This window comes from Rhineura floridana, chromosome 2, assembly GCF_030035675.1.
Source record: "Rhineura floridana isolate rRhiFlo1 chromosome 2, rRhiFlo1.hap2, whole genome shotgun sequence".
Taxonomy (NCBI): Eukaryota; Metazoa; Chordata; class Lepidosauria; order Squamata; family Rhineuridae; genus Rhineura; species Rhineura floridana.
In genome coordinates this window covers 225,086,660-225,092,594 of record NC_084481.1, presented here as the reverse complement: position 1 = coordinate 225,092,594, position 5,935 = coordinate 225,086,660, and the positions used below count along the sequence as shown (strand labels likewise).

General features: G+C 46.8%; 1 long non-coding RNA gene across 1 annotated transcript; it reads right to left on the bottom strand.

The window, feature by feature from the left end:
• Positions 1 to 414: 414 nt before the first annotated feature.
• LOC133377754 (uncharacterized) lies at positions 415 to 5,474 on the bottom strand. The gene is made up of 2 exons (XR_009760790.1): positions 5,233 to 5,474; positions 415 to 1,027 (listed from the first exon to the last, which is right to left on the bottom strand). It is a non-coding gene; the product is annotated as an uncharacterized LOC133377754 (long non-coding RNA).
• Between the last annotated feature and the right edge of the window lie 461 nt (positions 5,475 to 5,935).

Genomic DNA, 5,935 nt, shown 5'->3' with positions numbered 1-5,935 from the left:
TGTAACATTTGCTGGGAATCACAAGTGGGGACAGCGCTGCTGCACTGGGTTCCTGCTTGTGGGCTTCCCACAGGCATCTAGGTGGTCACTGTGCAAACAAGACGCTGGACTAAATGGGCCTTTGGCTGATCCAGCAGGGCTGTCCTTATGTTCTTCAAACCCAGCATCCAACCCTGGCCAGTCAAATGCATCCTGTAAGCTCACAACCAGACAGCAAGGCAATAGACCAGGGATTTGTAAACTCATCACCACCACTACTTGAACATTACTGAGAGATTTGGCAGACCACTTAATGACTTTTTTTGCCTGCTGAAGCAATTGAATGGTTTTTAATTGCATCAAGATGAAACGTCTTATAAAAGATTATACAAAATAAAAATAATATTTTATAATGCTTGGGAAAATAGCAGGGAGTAATAATAATAATAATAAATTTTATTTTTCAGCCGCCTATCTGTCCGGGTTAGGGACACTCTAGGCGACGAACAACAAGAATAAAAGCAATACATATACATCAACATAATCAAATTTTAAACTAAAGAAATCATCTGTTAATTCAATTCTAACATAAAACTAATCTGTCTCAATCTTGTAGGCCTGCCTGAACAGCCAGGTCTTCAAGGCTCGGCGATAGCTGGACAAGGAGGGAGCATGTCTGAGATCGAAAGGGAGGGAGTTCCAGAGGGTGGGGGCCACAACAGAGAATGCCCTCTCTCTGGTCCGTACCAGCCTAGCTGTTCTCACCGGTGGGACCGAGAGAAGGTCTTGCCAGGCTGATCTCGTCAGGCGGCACAATCGGTGATTCTGGAGGCGTTCCTTCAGATATACTGGGCCGAAACCGTATAGGGTTTTAAAGGTCAACACCAACACCTTGAATTGGGCCCGGTAAACAACTGGTAGAAAAATAGGAAGGCCAAACAAGACATGGATTGATTCCATAAAGGAAGCCATATGATTCCATAAAGTCATGCCTACCAAGATCCTGCTGTGCGTGCTTCTTGGATGTTCTGGACCTCGTCCCGGCTATCTACAGCAAGATAAAGGTGGAGGGACAGGCACATCAGCGCTGAGAATTGTTCAGCCCACAGCAGCCCCCCCCTCTCTCTGAGGTTATGCAGCCCATTGCTTTCTCTGCCCCACCTCTGCGGTTATGCTGCCCTCTCCCTGAGGTTCTTCAGCCCCTCTCTGAGGTTATGCAGCCCTCTCCCTGAGGTTGCAGCCATGTTAAGGACAAGGGAGGGCATTCTAGGCAAAACAGACAAATAATTGGGTGTCAGAACAAATTAAACCAGAACTAACACTAGAAGCTAAAATGATGAAACTGAGGTTATCATACTTCGGACACATCATGAGAAGACATGATTCACTAGAAAAGACAATAATGCTGCGAAAAACAGAAGGGAATAGAAAAAGAGGAAGGCCAAACAAGAGATGGATTGATTCCATAAAGAAAGCCACAGACCTGAACTTGAAAGATCTGAACAGGGTGGCTCATGACAGATGCTCTTGGAGGTCACTGATTCATAGGGTTGCCATAAGTTGTAATCAACTTGAAGGCACATAACAACAACAACATTTCAATTAAGGAAACTCCTGTTGAGATTATGATGGTGATGATGATCTAACATTTTAACAGTGAAATCCTGTATATGTCTACTTTTCTGGTGCCAGGATTGTTCTTGGTCATTTTTTGTCAGGACAATTGCATTATTTTCTGTTTAAACACACCCCTTGGTATTTGACAACCACAGTTTTGAGATAGGGTCAGCTTCCTACTGCAGTGCAGCTACCACATGCTGAGACTGTTCTATGAATGCCAGCACTGTGCATATTCCCAGTTTGAATTAGCTTTTTGCATGCTACTCATGCAGGGTTAAAAAAAATCATTGCACAAAAAGCGGTATGCAATACTGGAATTTAGACAACTGCCTTAGCAGACAGATGTGCAGCTTAACATGTGGAAGTCAACACTCATATCAAAAGTTAAAGGCTGCAGGCTTTGGACCAGGGAATGGGGAACCTGTGGCCCTCCAGGAGTTGGCTATACGGGCTGGAACTGATGGGAATTAGAGTCCAGCACTATCTGGAGGGCTACAGGTTCTCCACCCTTGCTTTGGGCCACTGAGCCTACAGTAGTGTGGGTGACACCCTCCTGTATAATCTGGGTAGAATAGATCCACGTTCATTCAAAAGGTCTGTGGCTTCTTTCATATGTACCAATCTACAATCTATGAACCCATCCTATCTTTTTCTTGTTCTAGTCATGTTTTAATTAATAAAGAACCTGGACCACAGAAGGAGAATTATGTATGCAGAATTATGTATGCTAAATAACCAAACATATGTCGTTTTATTTAATTTGCAACATTTATATGGCACCACAGAATTTGTATTTCTTTGGCACAGACATTGAGTTCACGTAGAGACAAATCTTGACATTTTGAGTGCAGAGGATACGCAAAGTGCCTTTTCTGTTCTGTGTCAGCTGCCTACAGTTGCGGTTGCTAGGAGATGGCGTCCGAGCGGCCTGCCAGCCTCAGCAGGAGTGGAGGCTGGCCAGGGCCGGCTCCTTCTTAGCCCCGGAGCCGGTTCCCCTGCTCCAGAAAGGATGGCCGGCCGCTTCACCCGTCATGCTGTGGGCGCCACTGGGCCGCAGCAGCCGTGATGGGTCCCCCTAGCCAGAGACTGGTGAGCCCCATCGCGGCCGCCGCCGCCACCCAGCGACACCCCTGGCAGGAGGGGTGAAGCAGTTGGGCCGGGGCTACGAAGGGCTGTGCAAGGCCTCTCTGGGCTACCAAGGGCTGTGCAAGGCCTCTCTGGGCTACCAAGGGCTGTGCAAGGCCTCTCTGGGCTACCAAGGGCTGTGCAAGGCCTCTCTGGGCTACCAAGGGCTGTGCAAGGCCCCTCTGGGCTACCAAGGGCTGTGCAAGGCCTCTCTGGACTACCAAGGGCTGTGCAAGGCTCCTGCGACCGAGAAGCCTTCTTACCCCACAGCAGATTCAACGAGGTGCTCTACTCGCTGCTGCCTGGCAACGCCTCAAGTTCCACTCCTCTCTCTCCAGCCACAGTCCCCGCCTCAATGAGAAAGGGCAGGAAGGCGGCCATCCACATACGTCAATCACGCATGCGTGGCTGGGGGGAATGCTCAAAAGCCGGAGATTGACATCTTAAAAGAACCTATGGCCGGAGGCCGGAGACGGCCCCCTTTTGCCGGAGACTCCGGCAGAAAATGGGAGATCTGGCGACCCTACGTCCTATCCCCTGAACCTTGACTTGGACTGATCTCTCGGCAAAGTAGACCCGGACCTTCACTGATGTCTCTTCTGGATTTCTGGCTTGGCATGTAAGCTTTGAATGGCCTCTGCTCTTATTTTGCTTCCTCCTTGCTAGCCTGGCAGATTTATAGCCAAGCTGCCAGCTGAGGACTTACGGCCTGGCAATTACCAAGGAATCTCCAGCCCTGCCTACACCCCCACCGACACTGCTGTCTCAGTGAAGAGCTGACAGAAGCACACTGTCTCGAGGCATCTTTCTAGACTAACATGGCAGCAGCATGACAATGATTTTGTTATCAGGCTGCTGATATTATTATTATTTATTTAAAACATTTGTAGCCCGCTCTATTTTCAAAGAACTCAGAGCGGCGAACAAAAACAGTCATATACAAATAACATTAGCATAATCACAACAGTATTAAAATATGAATAATCAACAATAAAAGTGTATCAGAAATTAAAAACAGCCTATATAACATCCTATATAACGATTAACTGAACGCTTGACGAAAAAGGAACATCTTGACCTGGCGACGAAATATTGCAAGAGAGGGAGATAACCGTACCTCCGCCGGTAAAGAGTTCCAAAGTTTAGGAGCACTCACAGAAAAGGCTTTAGTTCTAGTTCTCACCAAATGAACTTGAAAAATTGAGGGAATCACAAGGAGAGGATCAACAGAAGACCTCAAGGGCCGGGAGGGTTCATAAAAGGACACACGATCAGACAGATACAGAGGGCCCAGTCCATGTAGGGCCTTAAAAGTTAAGACTAACACCTTGAATTGAGCTCGGAAGTAGATCGGCAACCAGTGTAATTGTTGTAGAAGGGGAGTTGTATGGGCCCACAGGTCAGCTCCCGTTAACATCCTAGCTGCCGCTCTTTGAACTAATTTAAGCTTCCGAGCTGTTTTCAAGGGAAGCCCCACATAGAGCGAGTTGCAATAGTCTAACCGGGATGTGCCTAAAGCGTGTGTTACTTTCGTCAAATCGGATGTCTCCAAAAACGGACGCAGTTGGCGAACCAGTCTTAACTGGGCAAACGCTCTCTTGGAGACCGCCACAATCTGGGCCTCTAGATTCAAACCCGAATCCAGAATCACACCCAAACTGCGAACCTGTGTCTTAAGGGGGACTACTACCCCATCCAGTCTTGGTAAATTCCCTGTTTCCAAATCGGACGTGCGACTAATGAGGAGCACTTCTGTTTTATCTGGATTTAATTTTAGCCTATTCAGCCTCATCCAGCCCATCACTGATGACAGGCATTGGTTCAGGGGCTGGACAGCTTCCTTAGTATCTGGGGGAAAGGAGAAGTAAAGCTGAGTATCATCAGCATATTGATGGTATCGAACTCCAAACTTCCGGATGACCTCACCCAGCGGCTTCATATAGATGTTAAACAACATCGGAGATAACACTGAACCCTGAGGGACCCCGCATGTTAGGGACCAAAGGTCTGACTGGAAGTCGCCGAGTACCACCTTCTGGGTCCTACCCTCTAGAAAGGAGCGGAGCCACTGTAAAACAGTGCCTCGAAGTCCCATCACGGAGAGGCGGTCCAGGAGGATATCATGATCAATGGTGTCGAAGGCCACTGAGAGATCAAGGAGAACCAGCAGGGATATATTCCTTTTATCTAGTTCTCTGTGCAGGTCATCAACCAAGGCAACTAAGGCTGTTTCAGTCCCATGTCCAAGCCTAAAACCAGATTGAAATGGATCATAGTAATCTAAGTCTTCCAGAAAACGCTGGAGTTGAAAAGCGACTACTCGCTCAATGATTTTACTTAAGAATGGGAGATTAGAAAGTGGGCGGAAGTTGTTTAAACAAAGGGGGTCTAAGGAAGATTTTTTTAATAATGGTCTTACAATAGCCTCTTTAAGGCAACCTGGAAAATGGCCTTGTTGGAGAGAGGCATTAACTACCCCCCAAACCCAGTTAGCTAGTCCCCCTCTACCTTGCTTTATGATCCAAGAAGGACAAGGATCAAGTGAGCAGGTGGTAGGTCTCATTTCACCGAGGATCTTGTCTCTGTCTTCAAAATGAAGAGGCTGAAAAGAATCTAACTGAATAGGACTAACAGAGTCCAAAGGTGCAATCTTCCCGACTACGTCGATGTTGGCGTCCAGGTCGGAACGAATCTGAGTGACTTTATTCTCAAAATGAGAAGCGAATTCTTGGCAACGAGTAGGTGAATGGTCATCGGTAGACTCATGATGGTCAGGGTTAAGCAAACCTTTGACCACCCGATAGAGTTCAGCTGGTTGATTATTAGCTGAAGAAATAGAAACCGAGAAAAAAGTTCTTTGGGCAGCACGTCTGGATGCTTCATAGATCTTAGAGAATTCCTTAACATAGAAAAACTTGGCAGCAGCACAGTTGCTAACTTTTTTTTTTTACTGGCTCCATCCCTGTGAATTTATCAGCACAGTGTCATCATCTAATGAATACTTATTATCCTTATGAACTACGGAGTAATACCTCTTGATTACAGTGGGACCTATTATGCATGCAGAAACTCAGGCTGGAGGTTTTTCCCCACCACTGATATAGCCATACCATGAACAGCTTAATCTGTATGTCAGGCTGCTGTTAAAGGTACTAAGTGGGACCAGTAGGAAAAATCGAGAAGATGTGGCTCCACCTCCTTCTCTTGACTC